This window comes from Lactuca sativa, chromosome 2 (genome assembly GCF_002870075.4).
Source record: "Lactuca sativa cultivar Salinas chromosome 2, Lsat_Salinas_v11, whole genome shotgun sequence".
Classification (NCBI taxonomy): Eukaryota; Viridiplantae; Streptophyta; class Magnoliopsida; order Asterales; family Asteraceae; genus Lactuca; species Lactuca sativa.
Genome location: NC_056624.2, coordinates 125,828,143 through 125,847,733, shown reverse-complemented (window position 1 = coordinate 125,847,733; position 19,591 = coordinate 125,828,143).

Sequence of the window (19,591 nt, the reverse complement as noted above, 5' to 3'; positions counted from 1 at the left end):
CGAGATGTGCGTTTCACTTCCAGATTCTGGAAGAAATTTCATGAGGAATTGGGTACGAGGCTGCATTTTAGTACCGCATACCACCCACAGACTGACGGGCAGAGCGAGCGGACGATTCAGACGCTCGAAGACATGCTTCAAGCATGTGTATTGGACTTCGGAGGGAGTTGGGACACGTACCTACCTCTGGCAGAATTTTCCTATAACAACAACCATCATTCGAGCATCGGTATGCCGCCTTTTGAGTTGTTGTATGGGAGGAGGTGTCAGACTCCCATCTGCTGGGGAGAGGTAGGGCAACGTGTGATGGGTAGTACGGTGATAGTACTTCAGAAGTCGGAGCAGATTAAGCAGGTCAGACAGAGGTTGTTGACCACTCAGAGTCTCCAGAAGAGTTATGCGGATAGGCGTCGGTCCGAGCTTGAGTTTTAGGTCGGAGATTTTGTGCTCCTGAAGGTATCTCCTTGGAAGGGAGTGATCCGGTTCAGGAAGACGGGCAAGCTAGGGCCCCGATATATTGGTTTGTTTAGAGTGATCGCGAGGGTGGGCAGGGTAGCATATTGTTTGGAGCTACCTGAGGCGTTGGGGCAGATTCATGAAACTTTCCACGTGTCACAGTTACGGAAATGTATAGCCGATGAGTCGGCAGTGGTACCATTAGAGGATATTCAAGTGGATGCGAGCCTGAATTATGCTGAGAGACCGGTGGCGATCAGGGATCGGAAGATCAAGGTTTTGAGGAACAAGGAAGTGTCTATGGTTTTGGTTCAGTGGCAACATCGGAAGGGGTCCGAGATGACTTGGGAGTCAGAGTCGGAGATGCGTGAGCAGCATCCGGAGTTGTTTCCAGAATGAGACTTCGAGGGCGAAGTCTGATTCAAGTGGGGGAGAATTGTAACATCCGGATTTCCAGGTATATTATTTTATTTATTTATTTTGGAGTTTGTGGAGGAACTCGGTGAGTTGGAGCCAAGACTCACCGAGTAGGGTCGCGGATATTCATCCGGGTTCACGTCCAGACTCGGCGAGGGCACGCTGTTTCATGAAACCCTAATCCCCCGGGTTTGGAGCCTATTTAAGGGCACTTATAGCCTCCTATTGCGGCTACTAGTCCCTTGAGAGAACCCTAAGTGAGCCAAATCGCTGTGAGGAAGAAGAAGTCACTTTTGACCCTTGTACCTTTGGTTTAGCAAGAAGAAGGTGACCAAGAGCAAGAGGAGGTGCGATTCTAGCAGTTACAGAGTTCAGAGACTTCATTTTGAGGTAATAGTTCGAACCTCCTTCAGTTTTGGTGTTGATCATTAGAGTTAGGGTTTTCTAACCCCTTGGGAGTGTGATTATGTGGAGCAAATGTTCCCTCTTCGAGTTTGTGCCTTGGATCTGGACTCAAAGAGGTCCAGAGACCTTAACCTTTGGAGCTTTATGGATCAGTTTGGGGTTATTGGACTTAGGTTGCCATTTTTGGGGCTAAATCTCCTTTTGATGCCTTGTTGTTGTTATACAAGCATCAAGTTTCGAACTTTACGTGACATTCATGATTGGGAAGGCCAGATCTATGGTTTAGGGAAACAGATCTGACCTCAGGAGGCCAGAAGAGTTTATGCATGGCATGAACTCGCCGAGTTGTTCTTGGGACTCGACGAGTAGGGTTAGGGTTTCACATAAATTGCTCAGTGAGTAGACTTTCTGAGTTGGGGGATGACTCAGTGAGTCAGAAGGGGGTTAGAGGACTGGAGTTCAAGGCGGTACTCGCCGAGTTATTCTTGAGACTCAGCGAGTTGAGTCGGGGTGGCCCCGCGATTCTTGCCTGGTATGACTCGTTGAGCATAGGAAGGGACTCGGCGTGTCAAGCGGGACAAAGTGTTAGAGAACATGTGTGAACTCATCGAGTCACCAGGGTGCACTCGGCGAGTAGGGTCAAAGGGTGACCGTTGACTTTTATTGACTTTTAGGGTTTGGTCAGCAATGGAGTACTTGTGTCGAGAGGGGGTTAAAATAGTCTTTTACCCTTCTGAGGGTGCCAATGGCAGGTTGAGTCTAGTCTCGAGAGTTATATTTATAAGAGTATTTACTTTATGTGAATAGGTGGAGGCTAGGTAATATTTCTACCGAGTCAGAGATTTACCGAGACGCCTGGGGTGAGTCTTCTCACTATACTTTACCTAGTGTGGTAACAGAGTTATGTGACACTGTATTTTAGAGTTATGTGCTAGTGTATTTGCATGTTATTTATGTGTTGTGATTTACTGTATGTGATATGCATGATTCAGAGATTATAGAGTAGGACCAGTGGGTCCATAGAGTTAGGACCTGTGGGTCCATAGAGTTAGGGCCAGAGGGCCCACAGAGAGTTGGGGCTGGAGGGTCCCACTGAGACACATTGACCAGAGGGTCAACAGAGTTATGGCCTCGAGTGGCTAATATATGTTAGAGTGGTATTTTGGGTAACTCACTAAGCTTATGCTTACAGTGTTACGTGTTATGTGTTTCAGGTACCAGTGATGACCGCGGGAAGGCGCCGACTTGATTCGTACACACACATGGGATTTTATGTATTTCGATCTTGGGAGATGTTTTGTGAAACAAAGACATGATACTATGACATTTTATGAATGAATGAGTTGTAAAAACGTGTTTGGAAAATGCGAAAAATTGTTCTAAATTTTTACGCTGTTACAATACATCCATAATACCAATGATATTGACAAACATCTAATTCTCTTGGAAAACCTCTATCCAAATACTTTCATCTTTCTAGTGGTAGGACTCTGTTACAATCAATTGCAAGTTGAATTATAATGTTTAGTTCAAGGAACACTCTCATTATGCTCACTATTGAATTCTTACAATTATATGTATCTTTTAAACTTACAGTTGAAGGATGCGTCCTCGCAAATCAAACAGGGGCAATCCGCCCATAACTCCAACTCAACCACCACCTCCACCTCCATTCGATCTTGTAGTTTTTCATGATGCTGTGATTGCGGCTGTGACGACATCCTTAACTCAAATCAACGCTAGCGGTACTAGCGGGGGTAGAACGGTTGTAAATTCTACCCAAGGTGATAGTCATGGACACCCTAGGGAGTGTTCTTACAAGGAATTTACAAACTGCAAACCCAAAGCCTTTAATGGTACCGGGGGAATCATTGCTCTATGACAATGGTTTGAGAAAACTGAGTTGATCTTTGAGATCTGCTCTTGTTCGGAAGGAAGCAAAGTAAAATTTTCTGCCTGCACCTTCTCCGACAGAGCCCTCACATGGTGGAATGGCCATGTCAAGTCACTTACTCTGATAGTGGCTAACTCGATGGGCTGGGAGACACTGAAAGACTTGATGAGGGGAGAATACTGCCCGAGGGGCGAAGTGCAGAAGCTGGTGCAAGAACTTTGGAGCCTAACCATGAAAGGCTCTGACATAGTGGCTTACACTAATCAATTTAGTTATCTGGTGGCCCTATGTCTGGGGATGGTCCCCATTGAGGGCAAAAAGATCGAGAGGTACACATGGGGACTTGTGCCTTCGTTTCAGGGGAACATTTTGTCCTCCAACCCTAATACATTCGATAATGCCAAACGATTGGCACAACGACTCATCAACCATGGATTCTGTCCTTAGGCAACAACCCTTGCTGTCCCAGGGCCTGCCAAAGCAACCGATAACAAGAGGAAGTTTTGGGACAAGAAGAAGAACCAAATAGTGCAGAACTCTGCCAAGGAGCAATAGATTGTGGTTGTTCATGCCGCAACAACTCATTTTGTCCCTGCACCAACGAAGCAGTACGCTGGAAGTCTGCCAAAGTGCAACAAGTGCAAATTCCACCACAATGGACCCTACACAGAGATGCATTGTGCTAACTGCGACATGAAGGGGTAGACTGTCCATTTCTGTAGGTCACCAGCTAGACCAATCTCCCAGGTCCCTAGTATTGGAGCGGTCCAGGCCTACTATGGGTGCGGTGAAGTTGGGCACTTCAAACGGAACTTCCCGAAGGCGGGGAATGCTGTTGGAATGGGAAGAGTCTTGGCTATTGGCCATGAGGAAGCTGTGGCAGACCCTACGGTGGTCACGAGTACGTTTCTCCACGATAACTCTTATGCATGCATATTATTTGATAGTGGAGCGGAGAGGAGTTTTGTGAATAAAAAATTTGCAAACTTACTTAAACACCAACCACAAGCACTAAAAGAAATGTTCACCATAGAAATGGCTAAGGGGAAAACTGAGAACACTAACAACAAGCATATTATTGAGACAGGCATGAGGTCGATTTGAAATGCATAGCTATCTACTATAGAGACCTAAACAAACTTATTGTTAAGAACCGATACCCTCTACCGCATATAGACGACTTGTTCGACCAACTTCAAGGAGCAAGCTACTTTTCAAATATTGACTTGAGATCTGGGTATCACTAGCTAAGAGTGTTAGAGGAAGATGTTCCCAAAACAACATTCCGAACTCAGGTCACTACGAGTCCGTAGTGATGCCCTTCGGATTAACCAATGCACCCGTAGTGTTCATGGACTTGATGAACCGGGTGTGCCGTCCTTACTTGGATCAGTTCGTTATTGTATTCATCTCCAAATGTGAATTTTGGATTCGAAGAGTCGAATTCTTGGGTCATGTAGTTAGCGAAGAGGTAATTCACGTGGATCCTTCGAAAATCAAGGCCATTAATAATTGGTCGACACCAAGGACGCCTACGGAAATCTGTCAATTTCTAGGCCTCGCCGACTATTATCCCAGATTCATACAGAACTTCTCGAGGATCGCGAAACCACTTACTACATTGACCCAGAAAGGTGTGACCTTTGACTGGGAAGAAAAACAAGAGAAGGCGTTCCGAACGCTTAAGCAAGCCTTGTGCAGGGTACCGATATTATCCCTCCCAAAAGGGATAAAAGATTTCGTGGTATACTGCGATGCATCCAACCAACGGCTTGGCTGTGTTCTTATGTAACGGGGAAAGGTCATTTTCTATGCCTTAAGACAACTTAAGACACACGAAGTCAACTACACTACACATGATCTTGAGCTAGGAGCGGTGGTATTTGCTCTGAAGATCTGGAGACACTACCTATACGGTACGAAAAGAACTATCTTTACAGACCAGAAAATCCTTCAACACCTATTCGACCAGAAGGAGCTCAACATGAGGCAACGACGGTTGTTCGAGTTACTCAATGACTACAAATGCGAAATTCGTTATCATCCTGGTAAAGCCAACGTAGTAGCGGACGCCCTATGTCGGAAAGAATACTCATGTCATAGAGTCAAGTCATTGACTATATCAATCCATTCACATCTATCCACACAAATTAAGGAGGCTCAATTGGAAGCATTGAAACCTGAAAATGTGGAAGTTGAATCCCTTAGAGGGATGGATAATAACTTATAAGTACAGGGTGACAGAGCCTTATACCTCATGGATCGGATCTGGACACCGAAGCTAGGTGGTTTCAGAGACGTTCATCCATGTTCAGATAAGATGTATCTGGATCTCAAAAAGTTATATTGGTGGCCTAACATGAAAGCAGAGATTGCTACCTTCGTGGGCAAGTGTCTTACTTACGTGAAGGTTAAGGTCGAATACCAAAAACCCTCAGTTTTACTACAACAACTGGACATACCTAAGTAGAAGTGGGAGCGGATTATAATGGACTTCATAACCAAGTTGCCCAAGACCACGAGTGGTCTCGATACCATTTGGGTGATCATTGATAGGTTAACTAAGTCCGCACATGTCCTACCAATCAAACAAACCGATAAGTTGGAGAAACTGAAGAGAACATACATTAGGGAGATTATACGACTACATGGTGTTCCCATATCTATCATCTCTGATAAAGACAGTAGATTCACTTCAAGATTCTGGCAGTGGCTACAAACGTCCCTAGGAACTAGATTGGACATGAGTACAACCTACCACCCACAAACAGATGGAAAGAGTGAGAGGACGATACAAACATTGGAAGACATGCTAAGAGCTTGTGTGACCGACTTTGGTAAAGCATGGGATATCCATTTGCCATTGGTCGAGTTTTCATACAACAACAACTACCATTCTAGTATCAAAGTTGCTCCAGTTGAAGCCGTCTATGGCCGGAAGTGCAGATCCCCTCTGTGTTTTGCTGGTGTGAGTTGGGTGACACACAACTAGCTAAAGGGAAAGTTCCTGAAAGCACTCTCATAGGTTCGGAAATCATTCGGGAAACGACAGAGAAGATTGTTCAGATTCGTGAATGATTGAAAGCCTCTTGAGACCGACACAAAAGCTACACTGACAAAAGATGGAAACCTTTGGAATTTCAGGTTGGTGACCTTGTTTTATTGAAGGTCTCACCCTGGAAGGGATTGATATGCTTCAGAAAGTGTGGTAAGCTAAATCCTGTTGGATTAGTGTCTAAGTCCATAACTATTTTGGTATGTACTTGACCCGATGGTGCATGGTCCTTTTGGGTTGCCTTCACCAAAGCAACTTGATTGGAGAAATAAATAAAGAGAGAGAGGTTATTATGATTTATTAATATGTTATAAGAATAATATATTAAAGGAGAAATCATATTTGTTTAATTAATATTGGTCAATAATTAATTAAGAATTAATTTTGTGATCAAGTGTAATTAATTAAACTAGAGGGGCTAAATTGTAATTATGTGATAGTTACAAAATAAGGTAAGAATTATCTTATAAGTATGGTGAACGAATTTAAGGTTGGAAAGCCTTAGAATTCGAGTATGATAAGGATTCTAGGATTATCTTATTGGTTGCTTAATGGATAATCAACTAGATAAGGATAATGACTAAAACCCTATCTCTACACCTATATAAACAACCCCAAGGTCATGAATTCGGGTATCCCTTCCCAAGAAGCCCTAGATATGAATTCTAACCATTCTCCTCTCTCTTTATACCTTCTCCACTTGCTTATGGTGTTTGTAAGCCATTAGAGGAGTGACACTTGTGACTCTCTGCTTTCCAAGGTCAATTCAAGGAGGAATTGGATTGTTATTGCTATATAACAATCAAGGTATGTTCTTAAACCTATTTACATGTGAACTCTGATTTCCATATGCTAGTATTAGGGTTCAAAGTCTTGGATTCAAAGTATGTACAATAAAGAAACCTAGATCCGAGCTTTAGGGTTTGTATGAGCACATAGGATGTCTTATGACCAAAACCCATCAGTGGTATCAGAGCCATGATTGGTTTCTATTGTATTGATGCTTGATGTAACTGAAAATCGAGTTTTGGCCTCACTGTTCGACCTGACTCGGCGAGTCACTCTTGGACTCGGCGAGTCATCCTTACTCGGCGAGTTCCAGAGGGTGACTCGGCGAGTCGGTGCGTCAGACAGTGCTTATCTCGGGATTTCTTGCTGTTTTTGCATTGGGATAATTACCTTATCATGTTAGATTAATATTAATCCGATTATATGATATATTTGACTATATTTTGATCTAATTGAAGATATTTATCAATTAATAAGATAATTGTTTCCTTATAAGATAATTGATTAATTATTTTGAGTAAATTGATAAATTGTTTTGCAAGAAATTATTAAACAAATCAAATATGGATAATTATGTAATTAAATGTTATTTTAGATTATTTGTTATTTGATCCTTGTTGTTATGAAAAGTTTCATATTTGGCCCTTTAGGTTTTATAGTTTAAAATTTGAACCCCAAAAAGTTTTGTTGTTTTGAAATTTAAATAGTTAAAACCCTAATGTTTTGAAAAAGGTTTCAAAACTTGCCCTCAAGTTTTGGAATTTAAATTTTGATTAAATAGTTTAATTTTGATGCATATTTAAATTCTAAACCCTAATTTGTTAAAATGTTTCAAAACTTGCCCTCAAGTTTTGGAATTTAAAAGTTGATTAAAAGTTTAATTAGGAATGTTAAATTCTAAAACCCTAGCATAGTTTTGAAAAAGTTCAAATCACACCCTTATGGTTTTATTATTTAATTAAGGTGTATAATTAAAAGAGATTTAATAAATCCATAAAAGTTTAGGTCTGCAATTTAATTGAATTAAAAGTATAATTGTTAAATTAGACCACCTAGTATTTTGAAAGTATAAAATACACCCTATACTATATATAACATTAAAAGTCTAACATTATATATATGTATGAGTAAAAGTCAGTCTTACTGTTAGTAGGCCTCATTCACAAAGCTGGTCTATAAGGGGTGTTTAAGGAAATTGCCTATAAAATGGCGATTGAATGGGTATCCACTCTTACCCACCGCACTCTTGACTAGTGGAGGGTCGTTAGCCGAATGGGTAAGATAGGACGAAACCTTCCATTATAAGTATAATGAATTATAAAAGTAACTAAATGTTTTCAAAATTCCCAATCTTAGTTACTTAGGCAAAAGTGAATTGATGCAATTCCATGAAATTACACTTTGTGCCCTTGCGAAGATGTTAGTGGAGCGTGTGTGGCTTACCGGCACACTAAATGGTTCTAAGCAAAGGTAGCAAAGGGTGACTCAATGTTTGTCATAGTTCGGTGGAGCGTGTGTGGTTTACCGGCACATCGAATAGGTGACAGTAACATGTGAGGGCACCATGTAAGTTTGCATGGTTATTCACACCCGCTTTGTGATCCTCGGCATCCCAGTCACAAACAAGAGGGGCATATCGAGATATAAACATGCCATTGAAAGTTCAATGTATCTCAAAGGATCTAGGAGTTTTCATAGATTTAAAACTTAAATTTCTTTTTCGTTTTTCATGGTGGAAATTAGTGAATCGTCATTCACTTACCTTCAAATATTCTGCAATTAGGGTTACGGCATCCCTCTCCCGAGTTGTAGAATATTGTGTTGGGTCCTAGCCTTAGTATCTCATTTGGGTGATTTACTAAGGACTCAATCAATCAACTAACTTGAATTTGTTTTCTCCCGTTTTGTAGATGTCAAAGTTTGACAACTATGGTCTTCCCAAACCCCGTGGAACAAGCATTCCACATGAAGATGGTATTCCACGATTCAATCGAGGAACGAGAAATCATGCTTCACTTCCTCCTCCTCCTCCTATTGTTCTCCCCAACCCACAAGATTGAAGAATTGAAAGGTTCAATATCACTAAAGCCCTATTGGAAATGAAACATGAAGATGGTAAACCCGTGTGTGCCCACGTTCTAGGAATGAAATCACACATTGATAGGTTGATAATGTTGGGTGTGTCATTCCCGAATGAGTTGGCTGTGAATTGGGTTTTGCAGTCACTTCCAGAATCATATAATGAGTTCAAAAGAAAGTATTATATGATGGATCATGACGACAACCTCATTGACCTAACTTACATGCTCATTGCTGCTGAATCAGAAATGATTTGGCGAAGCAATGGAGCGTATTTGTTGGGAGAATCAACCGACCATACTTCCGAGGACGTTCTAGGAGAACCGACCTGCGTTTGCTGCCAAAAGAAAGGGCGTTGGATACAAGTCTGCCACAAGAGCCTGAAGAGTCCAAAAGATGGGAGAGTCAAAGAGTATGGCTGCACTTCAGGTAAAATCCACTATCTAACTCCATTAAGTTCCTATTCATTGATTCTTAATACATAATGTGATATGATTGCATTTGAATGTTTTGCAGGATCGGTGAAAAGAAAGGAAGCTTGATGAAAGAGCAAGAAGAATCTAATCACAAGGAATGGATCTTGATCGCATGGACTTGAAGATTAGAATTTGAGCTTAGATAGTTATGATAGAGTTGTTAGAAATTTCCTTTTGAAATACATAGTTTTCAATGGATTTTGCATTGTAAGGACAAATGTTTTCCGCTGCTTTTATAAATAAAATAAAATTTTGTTTGACTTACTTATTTATTTGTTTATTTCCTTGCAATGAAATCGTTATGAAAATTGGTGTTTGCATACTTCTACAACAAATGGATTTGTTTCTTATTATATTATGGAAAGTCGAGAATTTACCAAATAGGGAGAGTTTCTCATCGCCCAAGTTTCAATTGGACAGAAACTTGGAATCATGCAACTTGGATGCACGATGAATGAGAAATTTCGTATTTGGAAATTAGACTAATTCATTGACAAAGTGTCAAGTGAAGGACTAGGAGATCGAATACACAAAGTTGCGTGTTGATCAAAGTCCACCATAAGAGTAACAATGATATTCGTCATGATTTACTAAAGGTTTAGTAAATATGATTATACTTACAAGATTAAGTGTAATTCTGAATTGATTAAAGGGTTTAGATCAATAGGAGAACGAATAAGAAGAATCAAGTAGGCAGAAAGATAAAAGTTACTCCATTCTAAGATGAAGGGAGAGTACCTTTTATGCTTTATGATAGGTCTTAATGATTAAGAACCATATCTCAATTGATCCTCTAAGTGAGTGTTAGTACAATTGTATGTCCAAGAAGAGGAATCAAAGAATTGAAGAAATGGTTAAATCAATAAGTCAATCATACTTCGTTCCAATAACAAGTCTTAAAGTTAAGATTGTGACAATGAGTGAAAAGTATTAAAGGTTTATAACATTTATCAAATGTGGGAAGTTGTGATGTCTTGAATAAGACAAAGGCCAACTAGTACCAATTTATGAAGTTTTTTGATAAAAGCTACACTAACTCTTGAATATTTGTTTGTCAAGAAATGGTTATTGACAAAAGAATCGTATATGTCAAGGAGTCAGTGGGAGTCTTAATGGTCTTGAATAGTTTCAAGAACAAATCAAATAAACCTTACCAATCATCACTAGCACACGAGTTGAGGTTGAAAACCTATCGTATTGACATTATTTTGATTATGTGATGTTCCAATTGAGTTAATTATGCATATGAGTTCTATGAGTTCTCATCTTGAATGCATAAAAGGCTAGGCACCTTAATCAATGAAAGGTACATTGATAAGAAAGGGTGAGATGCTTAACTACTTGGAAGACGTGGTGGGCAGCTGTGCTACCATGAGGCAAGAAATCAAGATTAAGAAAGTTCGATCCATATGAGTTTGAATTTGTCGTAAACGTTGGTTTTGACAAATTCACATGGATAGGAACATTTACACCGTTTAAAATCTAAGTGTCATAAGATTTCCTCCTTCATGAAAATGATTGTGAGGAAATGCTTTCACTAAGAAAGATTTTAAAAAGATAGTGATTGTAAAATTGCATTCTCAAATTCAATCATGGTTACGGCATCCCTTTCCATAATTTGAATTTTGAGGTTTGGCAATTAGTCTTAATTGTTTAGACAATAATATGAACTATCGAAGGCAAAGGTGTATAAGTTCAAGAAGCATTGATAAAGGATTATCAAAGCACTAAGTATTAGAAACATGAACTTAAGAAATTCAATAAGTATTGTCTTTCTGGAAGTTGAGATGTTTATGAATACATGTCGAAGCTAGTGGGAGCATAAGTGTTATGTTTTATAATAATCATCATGATAGTGGGAGCATAAAAGTTATGATTGTATGATTATTAAGAAAAGTATTGCAAGGTTAGCAATATTAATTATAGAAAACAAGAGTCATACTTTGCAAAGTTGTAAGAGTTGAAAGGTTGTTTTGCTATAATTAAGGGAGAGAATATTATGCTTCATTTCAAATCTAAAGGATTAGGTTGAGAAATGTTAATAAATTTAGTCAAAGGTTCATAGTGTGTTCTTAAAATTTCGATTATGATTACGAAATCCCTTTTCACAATTCAAATTTTGAGAACATAGCAAATAAAACATTATGCGTCGTGTCCCATATGCTTCGGGTATAGGATCGATTGCAAATGCTTTAATGTTTGACCATTCTAAAATTTTCCAAATGTCGAGCGCATTTAGAGGGAAAAGGGACTAGAATTGGTTTTGACTAAAACAATTAAACAACTATCAAAGGACAACCCAAAGTTCGACGAGGATTGGTCGCTTGTGAGTAGTTGGAAGTATAGTATTAGAAAATATGGAAATGTTCTCATATTGGATGGACCATATCGACATCATTATGAATAGATAAGATTCTATTAAGAATGAGTTGTCATATGGAAAATATGGAAGCGTGTCCATATTGGGAATTGAATATTAAAAATCTATGTTTAGATTAGAAACTTTTATGCAAAAGGATGTTCAAAGGAATGTACTTTAAGAGAGAGACATCATATCTATGGAATTGTCTTGTAACAATCTCTAATAGAGGACTTTGTAATATTATTGGCATTAGTCTTTGTGACTTTGGTGCAGTGACATTACGAAAGGATAGTTGCATAGAATGTTAGAATCTAGCATATTCTATAAGTAGCAAGAATTTGATATTCTTTGACTTATGAAAAACGGATTTGGAGTTGTGAAATGAGAAGGATTGGAAATGTGTTCAATGTGATCTATTTCACAAAGTAAGAACCATAGATAAACATTGTGTGCATGTTAGGAGCATGGGACAAGTGTTGGAATTCAAGTAAGAAGTTGATTAACCGAAACGACCAATAATGAGTAATCGATATGGTGATAAATAAAAGGTGTTTTATTTATGCTCAAAGGGTTGAGGCCATATGGGATTAGTATTATTCTTGTGTTTCACATTTGCATGTTTTGACTTCCAGAATAATTGAGTTTATTAAGTATAATCGAATTATTCAAACGGGCCACAGTCGTTCATATGTTGGAAGTAGATTTGAATGAAGGCTGTCGTGAATTGGAGTGTGGATTGTCTAAAGGAGTATTAGACATAAGCAAATGATTGCTGCAACGTTCATGAGTGCTTATGAATGTGATTTGAGCATTGGATTAGACCCACGCTCACTTGGATCACTCCATGAATTGTATCACGAGTGATTGGTGAGACGATAACATCTTATATTCTTGAAACCGAGATGTGTGAGTTGTATCTTGCAAATCGGTTGCACATTGATAATATGTAAACGCACTAGTAACTTGGTGTTATAAAACATATTGTTGTGTGTAATTCGGTGCGTGAGTGCAAGCAAGCATTGTATCAAAGTTTATCCATTCCTTTTATTCAAAGTAGAATAAAAGCGATATCTTTGGGCCCCTCGATGGTTTAGTGATGACAAACGTAAATGCTCGGCCGGGCTAGGGCTAATTTGATTTGTTCAATTAGTCAGTCGTCATAAATCGGAAATCGAGATATAGTACAAAGAGAATGATTTGAAATCATATCTCATATGATATCTAGAATGGAGGAATATATGATCCCTTATCTAAGGACACGCGTATTTGATATGATCAGAGTTGACAGCGGCTTTGGAAAGCTACGATTGCAGATCGGGATCCGAAGTCATACGCAGAATAGTTATTAGACTGATCCAAGTGGGAGACTGTTGGATTAGTGTCTAAGTCCATAACTATTTTGGTATGTACTTGACCCGATGGTGCATGGTCCTTTTGGGTTGCCTTCACCAAAGCAACTTGATTGGAGAAATAAATAAAGAGAGAGAGGTTATTATGATTTATTAATATGTTAAAAGAATAATATATTAAAGGAGAAATCATATTTGTTTAATTAATATTGGTCAATAATTAATTAAGAATTAATTTTGTGATCAAGTGTAATTAATTAAACTAGAGGGGCTAAATTGTAATTATGTGATAGTTACAAAATAAGGTAAGAATTATCTTATAAGTATGGTGAACGAATTTAAGGTTGGAAAGCCTTAGAATTCGAGTATGATAAGGATTCTAGGATTATCTTATTGGTTGCTTAATGGATAATCAACTAGATAAGGATAATGACTGAAACCCTATCTCTACACCTATATAAACAACCCCAAGGTCATGAATTCGGGTATCCCTTCCCAAGAAGCCCTAGATACGAATTCTAACCATTCTCCTCTCTCTTTATACCTTCTCCACTTGCTTATGGTGTTTGTAAGCCATTAGAGGAGTGACACTTGTGACTCTCTGCTTTCCAAGGTCAATTCAAGGAGGAATTGGATTGTTATTGCTATATAACAATCAAGGTATGTTCTTAAACCTATTTACATGTGAACTCTGATTTCCATATGCTAGTATTAGGGTTCAAAGTCTTGGATTCAAAGTATGTACAATAAAGAAACCTAGATCCGAGCTTTAGGGTTTGTATGAGCACATAGGATGTCTTATGACCAAAACCCATCAAATCCAAGGTGCATTGGGTCTTTCGAGATTCTCGCTAGAATCGGCCCAATAGCTTACAAACTCAAACTACCTCAATAACTTAGCAACGTACACCCTACCTTCCACGTATCGAACCTAAAGAAATGCCTGTCTGATGAGACTCTTGTTATCCCACTCTATGAAATCGAGATCAATGAGAGCTTCAACTTCGTGGAAGAACCCGTAGAAATCATGGATAGGGAAGTCAAACAAACCAAGCAAAGTTGTATCCCGATAGTGAAGGTTCGCTGGAATGCAAAATGGAGAACCGAATTCACTTAGGAGCGAGAGGATCAAATGAAACATAAGTATCCTTGTCTTTTTCATTAGTCCGTGTGTATTTTCTTAATTCTAATTTCGGTATGAAATTCCCTTTAACAGGGGGATGATGTGACAACCCGTAATTTTTATCCTGTAAAAGTCAAACTTGGATAACTAAAGTCAAACATACATTCAAAGGTCAAACTTTTTTTCTTTTTATTATCTTATTATAGATAAGGTAATGAAATTATAGGTGTTTAAAACTAGCATCCTTAAGTGTTTTATGTTAAGTGAGAAAAACCATTTGGACCTTCGGGCCGTGAACGAGGCTTTGGGCCGTGAACGAGGCTTCAGGCCGAGAACAGCCTTTGGGACGTAAACCTTGGTGTGTGGTCATGAACTCACCCCTATATATAAAAGTTTTGCTGAGTTTTACCTTACCTCTCCACTTCTGACCGTGAACGCCTCCCCTTTTTCTCTCAAGACCATCAACCGTGAACACTTTTACTCCCTCAAATACCATCCTTTTTACCTTCTTCTTCAAGGAAACTTGCTTACAACCTTCAATCATTCACCAATCTTCAAGATCTTTGGGCCGTGAACACCTAGTTTTTGGCCATGAACTCAATAACATTAAGTGTTCTTGGGCCGTGAACCCTTTCATCTGGCCGTGAACTCCTTGCAGCCTCCCATCTTTGCTTCTAACACTTCATTTGTAAGTTTTTCTTGCATCCTAGGTTGTTTCTCAAATTCCTTAGAGGTTATAAATTCTAATTGAATGCCATTGTGTTGCACAAATTCCTATTTAGGACTTGTTTTGGCATGGGAACTTGCTTGTAAAATCAAACACCCTATATCGAACTTTCATTCGAATAACTCACATCAGGTGAGTTCATACCCCTACAAATTACGGTTTTAATGCTTTTGAATTCTTTTGAATGCTTTTAAATACTTTTAGGGGAGAATACAAGTAGAACACAATATAATTATTTTAAACATTTACATATGGAAACATTCAGACAAAAGGACTTCTCATACTAAAAAACATGTTAAAAACACTTTCAAAACTCTTTTAAACATTTACATATGGAAACATTCAGATAAAAGGATTTCTCATACTGAAAAACTTGTTAAAAACACTTTCAAAACTCTTTTAAACAATTTTAAACTTCTTTTATATCAAAATCATATTCGTGTACATATTTACGTATAGGTATGTTTTAACGGACTTAGGACTATTGCTAAATACTGTAACTCATGTTCCTTGTTTGGTTGTGGGATTAGGGTAGTATCACTAGTCTGACTATCGGTTAAATCATAGTTATACTTATTAAATACTTACATGAGTATTAAACCCATTTTTAAGGAACATACTTAACTCAGTCGCTTATGTTGAACAATTGAGTCTTTTCTCCAAATCAATAACAATTCAAACAAACATACTAGTAAACTATAATTGGTATAGTTAGAGGATCACTACATACTATTTCTAGAATAGGGAAACATACATGAGTCAATACATACATACTATAACAAGAACAGAAAGGAACATACATGCTATAACAAGAACAGAAAGGAACATACATACTATAACAAGAACAAAACAACTCAAATGTCAAACACTATTTCATGGCATAGCATAACTTGTTGTGTCATGTTTTGTAACCAGAGTCTCCTGGAGGGAGAGCGTGAGTTTGTGTATTGATTTATACGGGATTGACCATCCTACACCTTGCTGCTAGCAACAGTGGGACCTGCAGGTCTACGGGTGACAAATGTCTTACCATTTTCGACGTCTGAAGAACGTCCTGTTTATACTAGTCAATCAAGCATGGTTATAACCTAATCACATTTTTTCCTTATCTAACAATTGGTCTTAAGGTAGTTAGTGCTTCATTAGAGTATTTTATACAACATTACTGTACATCTTCATTTTCCATTACATTCATACAATGATATTCTCACATAAGAAATGTATACTATTTTTCGAGTAAAGATAGTTTTACAAATATGGAAAACACATGTTTATACTATATTAAGTACAAACAGTTGAGTCTTGGTAGAAGACTACTTTTCATTTTAATAGAAAATATAGCATTTTCTAAGAAGCATACAAACATTTTCATCAAACAATTACAAAATGTTTTGTGAAACAAAGACAAACTTTTGACACTAAATTACTTATGAACTCACCAACTTAAATGTTGATACTTTCTTTCAAAATAACTTGTATTATTAGGTCACCAGTAGACAGGTACACTGGACCAGGTTTTGAGAAGACGCAACATTTTCAAGACTCGCCTTTTATTTTGATATATATACATTTTTGGTGTCATACAACTATTCACTGAACATACATGTATAAACTATATTATTAATACAATGGATGTTGTTGCCTGTTTTACTATTGTACATTGTTATGATATTGTACATGATGTCCTCCGCCCCCGAACGTTTCCGCTATTTTTGTTTGGGGGTGTGACATTAACCGGCACATTGATTAGGTGGTTGTAACATTGAGTGTACCAAGCTAATTTGCATGGTTATTCACACCTTGTTTGTGATCTTCGGCATCCCAGTCACAAACTTGAAGGTCACAATCGAAATTTAAACATGTCGTTGAATTGTTAAATGAATCTCATAGGATCTAGGAGTTTCAATTAACTTAAAACCTAAAGTTACTTTTCGTTTTTCGTGGTGGAAATTGGTAAATTGTCATTTACCTACCTTCAAATATTTTACGATTTGGATTACGACATCCCTCCTCCAGATTGTAAAATATTGTGTCGGGTCCAAGCCTTAATATTTCATTTAGGTGTTATATTAAGGACTTAAATCAACTAAAATTGAATTTCTCCCGTATATATGTCTTGTTCAGACAACTATGGTCTTCCCTAATCTGCTAGAACAAGCTTTCATTCAGAAGACGATGTTCCACGATTGGATCATGGAAGTGGAAGTCACACTTCACTTCATTCACCTCCTCCAATAATTCTCCCTAACCCACAAGTTCAAGGTCACTCAAATCCATATTGGCAGGAAAGAAACTCTGTATCTGCTCACGTCATGGAGATGAAGTTACATATTGACAAGCTGGGAGAGTCGGGTATCGAAGTCTCAAGGAAGTTGGTTGTTGACTGGGTTCTTAAATCACTTCTTGAGTCATATAGTGAGTTCATTAAGGACTAATATGTGACAGAGCATGACATGAAATTTATTTATCTAACCTATTTGCATGTTGCTGCTGAATCAACAATAATTTGGCGCACTGGAAAAGCAAATTTGATTGGAAGATCAACTCCCCAAACTTCCATGGACATTGACAATGGAAACATTGGAAGTCCAGAAAATATTTCTCTTTCCAAGGGAAAGAGAAAGGCTAAAGTCTGAGATTTTCCCGTGTACCATTCCCAAAGAGTCCATATGTTTCTTTTTCATAGGGGCATTGGTTGCGAAGCTGCCCTGACTACATGAAAGATCTGATAAAAGGTAGAATCCAAAAGTTTGACTCTGCTTCAGGTAAGTCTACTATCCAACTCTATTAAGTTCCTAATTGTTGATTCTTAATACATGATGTGACTAGGTCACATCTTGATGTTTTATAGAATCGAAGCAAAGAGAAGGAAGCTTAAAGGAAGAGTATGATGAATCTGGTGGTGAAGATGGATTTCAGTCGCATGGTTCGATGGTCGGATTTTTGAGCTGTTGCTTAATAGTTGTGATAGATTGCTTAGAAATATGAAGTAACATAGTTTTCATTTGGAATTGAATTGTAAGGAAAAGTTTTTCCGCATTTTTATAAATAAATAAAATTTTGTTGTTTTTTTATTATTTTATCTCCTTGCAATGGCATTTGTGAAAATTAATGTTTGTGTATTTCTATGTTAGCAATATGAATTTGATTCTTTTGTTTGTGGTAATGTCGAGTATTTGCCAAATAAGGAAAGATTCTCATCACCCAAGTTTCAAGTGGACAAAAACTTGGAATCATGCAAGTTGTATTGTATGATGAATGAGAATTTTCATCTTTGGTAAATTAAGACTGATTCCTTATTCATATGTATATGTGAGTCAAGTGAAGGAATAGGGGATCGAGTACACTGGGTGTGCGTTGGTCAGGTCCACCACAAAGAACGATAAGACTATTCATCATGATTTACTAAAGTTTAGTAAATATGGTTATGCTTACACGTTTAAGTATAATTCTAAATCATTGGAAAAGTTCAATGTAGGGCAGAACAAATGAGAGGAATCAAATGAGGCAGAAAGATAGAAGTTTCTCCAATCTGAAAAGATGGGAGAGTACTTAAGTATTGTGTTATATGAGCATCTTAATGATTATGAAAACCATGTCACAATTGATCCTCTAAGGACATCTTAGTGCATTTGTATGACTAAGAAGAGGAATCGTGAATTGTTTGAAATGGTTAAATCAAGAAGATGAGTCATACTTCGTTCCAAGAACAAGTCATAGAGTCATACTCCAAGATTGTAACTTGAGTGACATAATCTTAAGAAGGTTTATAACACTTATCAAATGTAGGGTAAAATGTTTTCTACTCTTGTACATTTGAAATTGGTAAGTTGTGATGTCTTGGTAAGGACAATGATCAACTAAAGACCAATTATGTGAAGTGTTTATCTTGATAAGAATCCGCACTAACTCTTGAATATTTGTTTTGTGAAGGAATGGTTCTTGACATATAATCTTATATGTCAAGAGGGCAGTGGGAGTCTTAACGATCTTAAAGTTTCAAGAACTAATCAAGAGTAAACTTGTTGTTAAACATTAGCACACGACTTGAGGTTTGGAACCTATCGTGTTGACATGTTCTTGTTTCTGTGCCCATTCCAGTTAAGTTGACTATGTATGTGAGTTCTTTGAGTTCTCAATTGTTTGCATGAAAACTTGGAAGCAATGGTAGGCCCTTGTGCTGCCAGGTGGCAAGAAATTAAGATTGAACAAGTTCAGCCCATATGAGTTTGAGTTTGTCACTAACCTTGTCTTGTGATTATGGTTTTGACAAATTCACATGGATAGGAACACATACACCATAAAATCTAAGTGTCATAAGGTTTCTCTCCACTTCAAGAAAATGATTGTGTGGAAACGCTTTCACTAAGTAGATTTTAAGATAGAAATTATGATATTTGCATTCTCAAATTCAATTATGATTACGACATTCCTTTTCATAATTCGAATTGTGAGGAAT